General features: G+C 39.3%; 1 non-coding gene across 1 annotated transcript; it reads left to right on the forward strand.

Annotated features, from left to right (window-relative positions):
• Positions 1-576: 576 nt before the first annotated feature.
• Positions 577-683, forward strand: LOC141609568 (small nucleolar RNA R71). The gene has a single exon (XR_012527490.1). It is a non-coding gene; the product is annotated as a small nucleolar RNA R71 (small nucleolar RNA).
• Positions 684-10274: the final 9591 nt, after the last annotated feature.

Raw genomic sequence — 10274 nt, forward strand, 5'->3', positions numbered from 1 at the left:
TGTTGATTTTGATAACCCGGTGGAGGGATATACTTTTGTTGTTGAGGAACATAGGAATTTTGTTGCGGTGGAGGTTGAGGGTTAAGCACATTGTTGCTAGTGTAAGACAAGTTCGGATGGAATTTTGAATTCGGGTTATAAGTGTTGGAAAATGTACCCGGTGGATATGAACTTTGTCTAAAAGCTTGAAAAGCATTTACCTCTTCAATGGGGGCTCGGCAATGAGCGGCATAATGACCCGCACCTCCACATCCATCACAAACGATGATTTGACTTGTTGAAGACACGGCATTGAGTTGTTGAAGGGAATCTTTAGCATCTCTTTCCGCCAATTGTTGTTGGAGCAAAGCAATTTGAGCTAGCAAAACGGAGTTGTTGGAGGATTCTTGTTTACCTTTGGATGGCACAACTCGGGAATTGACATATTGGGCATCATGGACCGCCATAGATTCGATCGTGGCATGAGTAGGGTCGGTGTCAATTTGATCAAACCGCCCATTGTTGGCGGAATCAAGAATCCTTCGGGACTCGGCACAACATCCATTACAGAATGTTATTGCTAGAAACCAATCATCTAACCCATGATGTTGGCATTTCCTTTGAAGCTATTTGTACCTCTCCCAAGCTTCATATAAGCTCTCAAGAGCTTGTTGACGGAATCCGGTGATTTGGCTCCTCAAAGTTTGAGTTTTCTCCGGTGGAAAAAACTTTTGGTAAAAAGCAAGAGCCAATGTCTCCCAATTGGTGATTCCCAAGGTGGTGCGGTCAAGGCTATTGATCCAAAGCTTGGCCTTGTCCTTCAAAGAGAAAGGGAAAAGCATTTCCCTTATTTGGGCTTGGGTGACGCCCGTTTGACGGATCATGGAGCAATAGTCACAAAAGTTTTGCACATGCAAATTGGGATCCTCCAAAGGACTTCCCCCAAATTGCTTCCTCTCCACAAGGCTAATGAAAGCCGGCTTGATCTCGAATTCCGGCGCGGTGATTTGAGTGGTTGTGATTCCGGCCGGAAGCATGGCCGCGGTGGGCTTTGAGTGATCAGAAAGTTTCACCATCTTTTTGGTAGTAGATGGTGGTGGTGGTGGAGATGATGAACTTGAAACCTCCTCCTCTTCAAGAACTTCTAGATCATCTAAGTAAGACTTTCTAGCACTTTCAACTTGTATGGGAGAAGTGGCTTCTTTCACTTCCTTCCAAAATCGTCGTCTTCTCCTAAAGGTTTTCTCGGGCTCGGAATCCGGTGAAAGCAATTCTCCACTACGAGAGGATCTGGGCATAAGACAACAATTTCTAGGAAAATGATAAGTAACGGTCTCAAGGAACAAGTGTTCCCCAAGACAAAGGAAAACAAGATAAAAATCGACAATTCAAAATGCAATAAAACCGTTTCCCCGGCAACGGCGCCAAAATTTGATAGGCTTATCGCGTACCTATGCAAAGATAAATTCCGTAAACACAAATAAATGTAGTAATAGGGGTCGAACACAAGGAAACGGGAATTGCGTCGTGAATTGCTATGGGTAGATTTTTATCAAGGTCGGTTTCGTTTTTAATTTGGTTCGGTTGTTTGATTGACTAATAAAACTATGATGTGAATTATATGATTAAAAGGGAGTCTAAGGGGTTCGGGTCACACATGCAAAGGTAAACATATGATTATGATAAATTCGGTACTAATAACATTGTCAATTGCTTAGGCTTAAAGATACCCACCTTGCGGCATTAGCATCAACCATAGACCGGGTCCTAGAGAAACTCTCGTCCATGACTAGGTCGTCCTACTATACATGCTTAGTCTAATTCAATTCCGTGCCTCTCGACTTATAGAACGAATGAACAAACTTAATCATTTGAATAAGGCCTTAAACAACGATTAAACGTGACGATGCAAACATGTGATAGAAGCAATATGAACAATATTATTATTAACTTATTTTATCATGTTTATATATTAAATTTATGCATGGCTCCCCTAGCCCTTAGACTAAGAGATTTAGCTACTCATTTTAAGATGTAAATTGTAAACTATATTAAGAGAAGTGATAAACATGATTGTATGATCTAAACAAATTAGGTGATATAACATGTAAAGGAAATTATGCTAATGAAATGAGATTAATAATAAACTAAATAGCAATGAAAAATGTAAACTAGAAATAGAAATACCTTAATAGAAATAACTTGTATGGAATAAACAAATAGAACCAAATGCTTGAAATGTAATTATAACCAAATGTTTGAGAACTACAATCTTAACTAATTTGTAAACTATTATAAAAACTATTGAGAGAAATATAATGCTTAAGGCTATGTAAAGAAAATGAGACGTGAAAAATGGGATGTTCAAAGCCATGGAATACCTCTCCTATTTATAGGAGAGGAGAGCATAACGTGAAAGCCAAGAGGCATGCAACCCCGATCGGGGCCACTCCACCCCGATCGGGGTCGTTTGTTTCCAGGTATTTTCTCTTAATTTCTCCTTTAATTGCTTGAGGAATCCTAAGAGCGTGATTAATGACCCTTAATGCACCGGGGTAAATGCTCCATCTATGATCTTTAGAGCTCCCAAAAAGCATCCTAAGCATGTTGGAATCTTATGCTTTCCACCTTGACTTGGATTTGAACATTGGGCTTTGACTTTGATTGTTGTCATCATTTGCATTATACATATTAATCCATCAATTTCTCCATGCAAAACCCAATCCAATGCTCCATGCTTAGTCCAACACTTGATTTTGTTTAGCTTAATGAACTTACTGTATAAAATGATAGGAAAAAGCCTCTAAATGCTTAGATTCTTACAAAAACATGTTAAGACAAGCAAATACACTAGAACAACAAATATTAGCTTATGACACTATGATAAGTGCTAATTAACAAATAAAATGAAGCTAATATAGGGGATTAAAGTATATAAAATATGCACTTATCACCACACGTCTTCCCCACGTAAGCATTTTCACAACCTGTCATTCATGTAAACATGAACGCCACAGTCAGTGGGGAGTGACTCAAGGTTCTCCCAGCCACAATATGTCGAAATGAACACAACAAAGAACTCAATTAGATAAATCATGTAATATACTTACAAAAGATATGAACATCAAGTTTATATATTTAAACGTGTCAATTAAATGAGATGGAATACGATAGAACAATATTAGCATAATGGAGACCCATTATTCTTGTGAAATCATTAAATAATATGAAAGATAAGAATACGGTCATTTATGCAAAAGCACGCACTTCAAGGAATTATGACATGGATATGAGATTAGAATTCGAATCATGTGAAACAGTAAAGTAAGAGATCAACCAATGCAAATTACAAGGATAGAAACTGTAGCCATTACTTGGAAAACCACTTAGCAAACATTGCACGGGACGTGGCTACTAATGTCACATTCATACTTATGGCTTGCATCTCACCATAAGAACGGATGGGAACATCAATCCCGGCGATCTTATCGCAACTAGAGGGCTTATAGCTCACTCCTAGTATCCAATAGGACCAAGACAAACAACACAAGGCATAACTCTTACCTTAAAAGACTAATACCAATATCTATAACCAAGCAAGACCTTTACTACTCATATATCAATATACAATTCCCCTGGTAGGACGACAATGGTACTCCCAAGACTCAGACCTAGTCTAAATCTGGCCAGACTCTCGGGACAGAACGGTCCCCGATTCGACATGTGGCAGAACAGTCCGCATCCAAGACTCGATCGACAGAACTAAAGTCGAGAACCCACAATCGGCAGAACACTCCGAAAGAGGCGGAAAATATGAGCGAAACCCACAATCGGCGGGACAGTCCGAAAGGGGCGTAAAGACAAGTCAAGAAAAATGTATAGCATAAAGGCATTATCACCAGAATACGATATGAGCTAGCCCACAATCGGCAGAACAGCCGGAAAGGGGCGGGTAAACATAAATCAACCAACTCTCGGCAGAACGGCACGAGAGCGGCGTAAACCAATACTTGGCAGAATGGCACAAGTAAGGCGTAAATGTAAACCAAGCATATATGATAATATCATGACATTTCTACAAGAATACGACTCTTACAAATAACTATTATAATCATCTTTTCATACTTGTAAGATATAAAATAAACATTTCATTTTACAATTATACATGCCGGTTAAGTAAAATATAACAAGTAGTAGTGAATAATTTACGTCATGTGAAAATTTACGGAAGGCACACAAAACCACTACATGTGACAAGGTGAGCCCAAACATACAAGAGTAGTGAGCCCAAATAATGTAAGGATTTGAGTCCAAATTAGATAATGATTTGTCCAAAATTTATAAGGAGTTGAGTCCAAAATTGATAAGAGTTTGAGCCCAACATTTATAAGTTTGTGAGCCCACACCAACGCTTACACAAAACGGGAAAACAAAACCGCGGAAGGAGTAAGGGGAGGGTATGGCTCAGCACAGTGACCAACAGCTGGGCCATCAGCCATGTCATGGCCGTACAACCACCAGCCCTTGCCACTCACAGTCAGCCCCATGCCACAGCAAAACCGCCCTTCACCTTTCCCGCACAAACAGAGTCCCCAAAACAGGGGCAAGGCTGTCCAGAACATAGTATAAAACAGGCTTTGACAGACCGAAACCCGAGTTTTCAAGCGAACAATAACAAGTGTACTTGTGACGATGTCAACCATGGAGAAACAAGCAGGAGGCGAGCAGTCCAACAGTGCGTGTTTCAGATAAAAAAAGAAAATGAACCCATATAGGGACGGCATAAGCATGAAGGCGCAGATAAGAAACAGGTCCGAGGGACATAATTATCCGTCCCAAAACGGAAGTAAAACGCCAACTTTCGCAGCATAAAACCAATTCCTATCAGTCCGTTTCAAACCCAACTCAAGACTGACATTGAAGGTAATATTAGGACGGGAATTAGTACGACTAAATGAGAATATCGCTATTCGTTCCTGCCATAACCAGACCAGAAAAACAAACAGCAAGGGGAAAGCATATATACTCGACAAGGAAACCAGCAAAACGCTACACACTATACTTCTAACCGGCTATACATGAAACCATGACATGAAAGCAAACAAATGACCATGTAAACTAACCATAAGCATTACAAAATCGACCCCATATATGAGGAACACAGTAAAGAAACAAACTTTATGATAAACAAGGAAAAGTCGAGTAAGAAAGGGCGAGTTTCCCGACATTTTGTCGAGTAACCTATCACCGTTACCTTATCTCCGCGAATTCCCGAGTAAAAACGTCCATAATGCGAGCCTATCTTCAGTCTTCAACTAAAAAGGAGGAAAAACGAGTTACATGAGTCACCAAACCTGAGTTGTCCTACGTTGCCCATTTCGAAACTAAGTCAAAATGTAAGCTTTCTTACCTTAAAACAACGAGGAAGGGACGAGGAAGCTAATGGTACAAAAATAATGGAGTTTGGTTGAGAAATAAGGGAGAAAATGGAGGTTGAAGGTCGATGAAAATGGTTGTTGGTTGTTGCTGTTGTTTTGTTGTTTGAAGGGAGATAAGGACGAAGGAGGAAGGGAAATTGCAGGGGGAGTGTGGGGTTTTTGCGGGTGGACCAAAAGTAACAACAACAATAACTAATAATAATAATAATAATAATAATAATATATAATAATAATAATAATAATAATAATATATAATGATATGTATATATAAAGTATAAAAGTAGAGTATAGGTAGGTGAATGTATTGTTGGTTTTTGGTTGGTCCGGGCTAAGGTAGGTACAAAATGAAATGTGATGGTCTATAGCTAGACGGAAATTATTATTATTACAGTCATTATTATTGTCACTATTATTGTCCGACCAAAATATGTATACATAAATTCTTATATAAATTATGCCTCAAAAATATAATTTAATAATACGTATTTTTATAAAAATGAGCTTTTATATAATACGTTTATAAAAATCGTGTTTGACATAAAATTAATTAAATCGAATCGTTCACAAATATATAATAAAGTAGTCAAACGGTTTAATAAACTTTTAAATGTCAAAATGGGAAATTCGCGGGTGTTACACAGTATATCCTTTAGTATCCAGTACCCATTGATCGTTCAAGTAACCAGGAGCTAGGTTATCTCTTACTCTGTAAACATTATTCCAAGCCCAGCTGATATCACCACTAGGGTTATACTCAATCCAAGCCTGCCCTTTTAAGTACACTTGATTAATTTATTTAACCCAAAGTCTGTTAGGACAAGAATACACCCACCATACTAACTTCCCCATTGCTGCCATATTCCAGATGATACTATCCTTGATTCCAAGGCCAGCTTCCCTCTTTGGAGCACAAATTTTCTCCCAACTCGCCAAGGGAACTCTGATAAAGTCAGCCTTACCATCCCATAAGTAATTCCTACATATTGAATTGACCTTATTCAGGACCCCTTTTGGAATAATGCAAATGTTAACCCAATAGCTGTAGATGCAGCTATGACTGACTTAACTAGAACCAATCTACCAGCATAGGATAACTTCTTTGTGCCAAAACTCCTTATCCTTTCAACCAACGTTTCTACCAAAACAGTAGAGTCTGCCTTAGATAGCTTCCCACAAGTGATAGGGATGCCTAGATATTTAAAAGGCAGTTGTCCTTCTCTAAACCCAGACACATGTAGAATATCTTTTTTCACCCATGCTTGAACTCCATTAAAATAGGCACTAGTTTTGGTGCAATTCATTTGAAGACCAGAGGCATGTGAAAAAGTAGAGAAGGATCTCAATAAGACCATAATAGAATTAATGTCACCCTTACAGAATAATAGAACATCGTCAGCAAACATAAGATGTGAAAGTTTAAGCTTGCCACACATAGGATGAAACTTAAAAAGCATTGTGGTAGTAGTAAATGACAAAATTCTACTCAGGTATTCCATTGCAATAGTGAAAAGAAGAGGTGACAATGGGTCACCCTGCCTCAATCCTTTGGCCCCCTTAAAATGCCCAAATACTTCACCATTCAGGACCAGAGAATAGGATGCAGTCTTCACACATTCCATAATTAGCCGAGTGAATTTAGTTGGGAAGTTTAAAGCATTCATCATTTGCTCAAAAAAATCTCAACTAACTGAATTATAAGCTTTTTTCATATCCACTTTCAACATAAACCTAGGAAACACAGACTTCCTATTATAGCATCTTACAATATCTTGACATATAAGGATGTTTTCCACTATACTACTCCCCTGGATGAAACCCCATTGGTTGTCACTTATGATACTGGGCAAAATAGATGAGAGTATATTACACAATATCTTTGAAATGCACTTATAGACAACATTACAACAAGAGATGGGTCTGAATTGGGTCAAATTTTGGGATAATTCACATTTTGGTATCAGACTAATGAGGGTATGGTTAATTTGTTTGAGCATTTTACCATTATGAAAGAAATCAGTAATGACATCAGTGACATTACCTCCCACAATATCCCAAGCATCTCTGAATAATGCACTGGTAAATCCATCAGGCCCTGCTGCTTTATGAATGGGAATAGAAAAAATAACCTTCCTGACTTCCTCAGCAATGATAGGAGCCAGTAAGATGTTATGGTGATCAAGAGAGAATGTATTCCCCAATTGGACTACAGTAGAAGAAACTGGAATAGTGGCAGCAGAAGACCCAAGAAGGTTATGATAAAAAGATAGAAAAGCCCCTTGAATATCAGTTGTCTCTTCACACAATTTACCATCAGCATCATCAATTTTTATAACTTTATTCTTAGTCTGCCTGATTTTAATAATGTTATGGAAGTACTTTGTATTGCTATCTCCTTTCTCAACCCAGATGGCTTTAGATTTCTGAAGTAGAAACTCATAGAAGGCATTCTCCAAGAATCTAACACAACCAGCTGCTTCAATTTCTTGTTAAATAAGCTCAGGATTTTGAGGGTCATCCCTTAGCTTATTCTGAATAAACTCCATTTGCATTCGTGCTCTAGCAGTGTTATTTTCAGCATCATTAAAATCCTTTTTATTTAGGTCCTCCAAAAGGCCATTTCAAACTCTTAAGTTTCTTAACTAGGACAAACATCTTGGTACCTTGTCATTCCATGTTCCAACAATACTGAACACATTGCTTGAAATAAGGTGTTGTACTCCACATATTATAATATTTGAAGCTCCTTCTATTCTTAGCAAAGTCTTGTTTCTCCTGAACAACACAAGGGATGCGGTCAAAAGTCCCCTCACATTAGAAATGAGCATAAGCATTCCCATTCTCATTTAACCACTCCTGATTTATCAAAACTCTATCCAGTCTGCTATACACCCTGGTAGGTGCACCATGTTTATTGCACCAAGTGTATAAAGACCCACTAGCAGGACAGTCACTCACTTCACACTCATCAATACAACATTTGAAGTCATCCATTTCCTCAATAGTACAAGAGCCACCCAACCGCTCAGCATGAACCAACACAATGTTAAAGTCTCCACATATGACCCAAGCACCACCAATTTTATTTTTAAAACCACATAGTTTATCCCATAAATGTTTCCTCTTCTGAGCACCATTAAATGCATAAACCATGGTGATCCATAAATGATAGTCCACACCCAGATCAGTAACCTCCAAGTAAATGAATTGAGCATTATATTCAAGAATATTAACTCTAAACAAAGCAGGATTCCATAGTAGCCAAATCCTATCTCCTTTATGGTATTGTGTATTAGTAGTTAGGCACCAATTGCTAAACAAATTATTTCTTACTGCATTTAGAGACTGAGGCTTAACCTTAGTCTTAAGGAGGCCAAAAAGCCATATCTGATGATGATGTAATATCTGCCGCCACAACCACCACCAGCCCCACCCAACACTACCACGAGCACAACTACTGCCACCTACTGCCAGCACCATCACAACCACCATCCCTGAACTAACCCCATAACCAATACCGTCCCCATCAACAACTCCGACAGTTACCAATACCGCCACAACCACCACCACTGCCCCCACCACCGCTGTTGATGCCACCATAAAAAGAGCGCTCTCTCCACACTATCACGAATCTTGATCCTCGCCACCAACTCCGGTAGGCCGTCACCGCCATCAAAACATTAACAACAACCACCACCAGCCCCACCCAACTACGACCACACCACTGCCCCCCCCCCCCCTCCCCCGCCACTAATAACCACACTACCGCCACCACCACTAATAACCAAACTAATGCCACCAACGCCACCACAACTACCACCACCACCGACAAAGACAAGATCATAATCAAGATCTATAAAATCGACAAAATCTGAGCATTCAGATTTCCCGTTACCTGACAACGACGACAACTTCCCGGACCTCTGAGACAAGGTCCGAGAGAATGGCGAGGCTGCTACGAACACCATTAACCCATGACCGCCCAAGCGACACGGACAATAATCCGGCCATCTTCGCCATTCCCTATTTCACATCCCTGACATCTTCAAACATTTTATTTTGCATCTTGTCTTCCCCACACAAATCATCGTTCACCTGAACTTACCTCAAACAACGCGCACCATAGACGTTGTCTCCTTTAGTACAGCCCACTTCGATGTCCCTTCTCTACGATGAGTATCTTCGGCCTAAACCTCCACAAAAAAAAACCCCAAATTTCAATGGAGGTTGAATAAAAAATAGATCTATTGAGGATGAAGGGAGTTGGAGTTCGAGTGAATGGATATATGGGTTAAAAGTTCAAGGAAAGGATAGATGTGAGCTGGCGAACTCGCCGGAGTGAGTAGATGTCGACGACGATCGTCTGGATGGCCGGAGGGCGTCGTATCCGCCAATTAAAGTCTGAAACCACTGATCAATAAAATGGTAAACTATGTTGATTTTTGGGGATTTGTTCGTGCTATTAAAAAGCTTCGTTCTTCCATTTTTTATGATAATCGCATCGATCCTAAGCTCGCTGAAAAGGTTGCGTTATTCGCGTTTGTTCAATATAAATGATTTTTGGGGATTTGTTGTAATTAAGGTTTGTGTTTTTTGTTTTGCAGTTGGAAGATGAATTGAATAGAGCGAAATGTATACTAGTTGATGGTGGGGATCGTGGTAATGGTGGATGAGAATGGAAATCAAGTTGATGTAATTTGTGTGGATAAAGCATGAGAGAGGGAAGTCAGGTGGTGGGGTTTGGTTTTGGGCTGTGAAGATAGCTTTTTATGTAGTTCGTACGGTTCGTAACTTAATTCAGTTCGCACAGGATCCTGATTATATATATATATATATATATATATATATATATATATATAG

This window comes from Silene latifolia, chromosome 10 (genome assembly GCF_048544455.1).
Source record: "Silene latifolia isolate original U9 population chromosome 10, ASM4854445v1, whole genome shotgun sequence".
In the NCBI taxonomy this organism is placed as follows: domain Eukaryota; kingdom Viridiplantae; phylum Streptophyta; class Magnoliopsida; order Caryophyllales; family Caryophyllaceae; genus Silene; species Silene latifolia.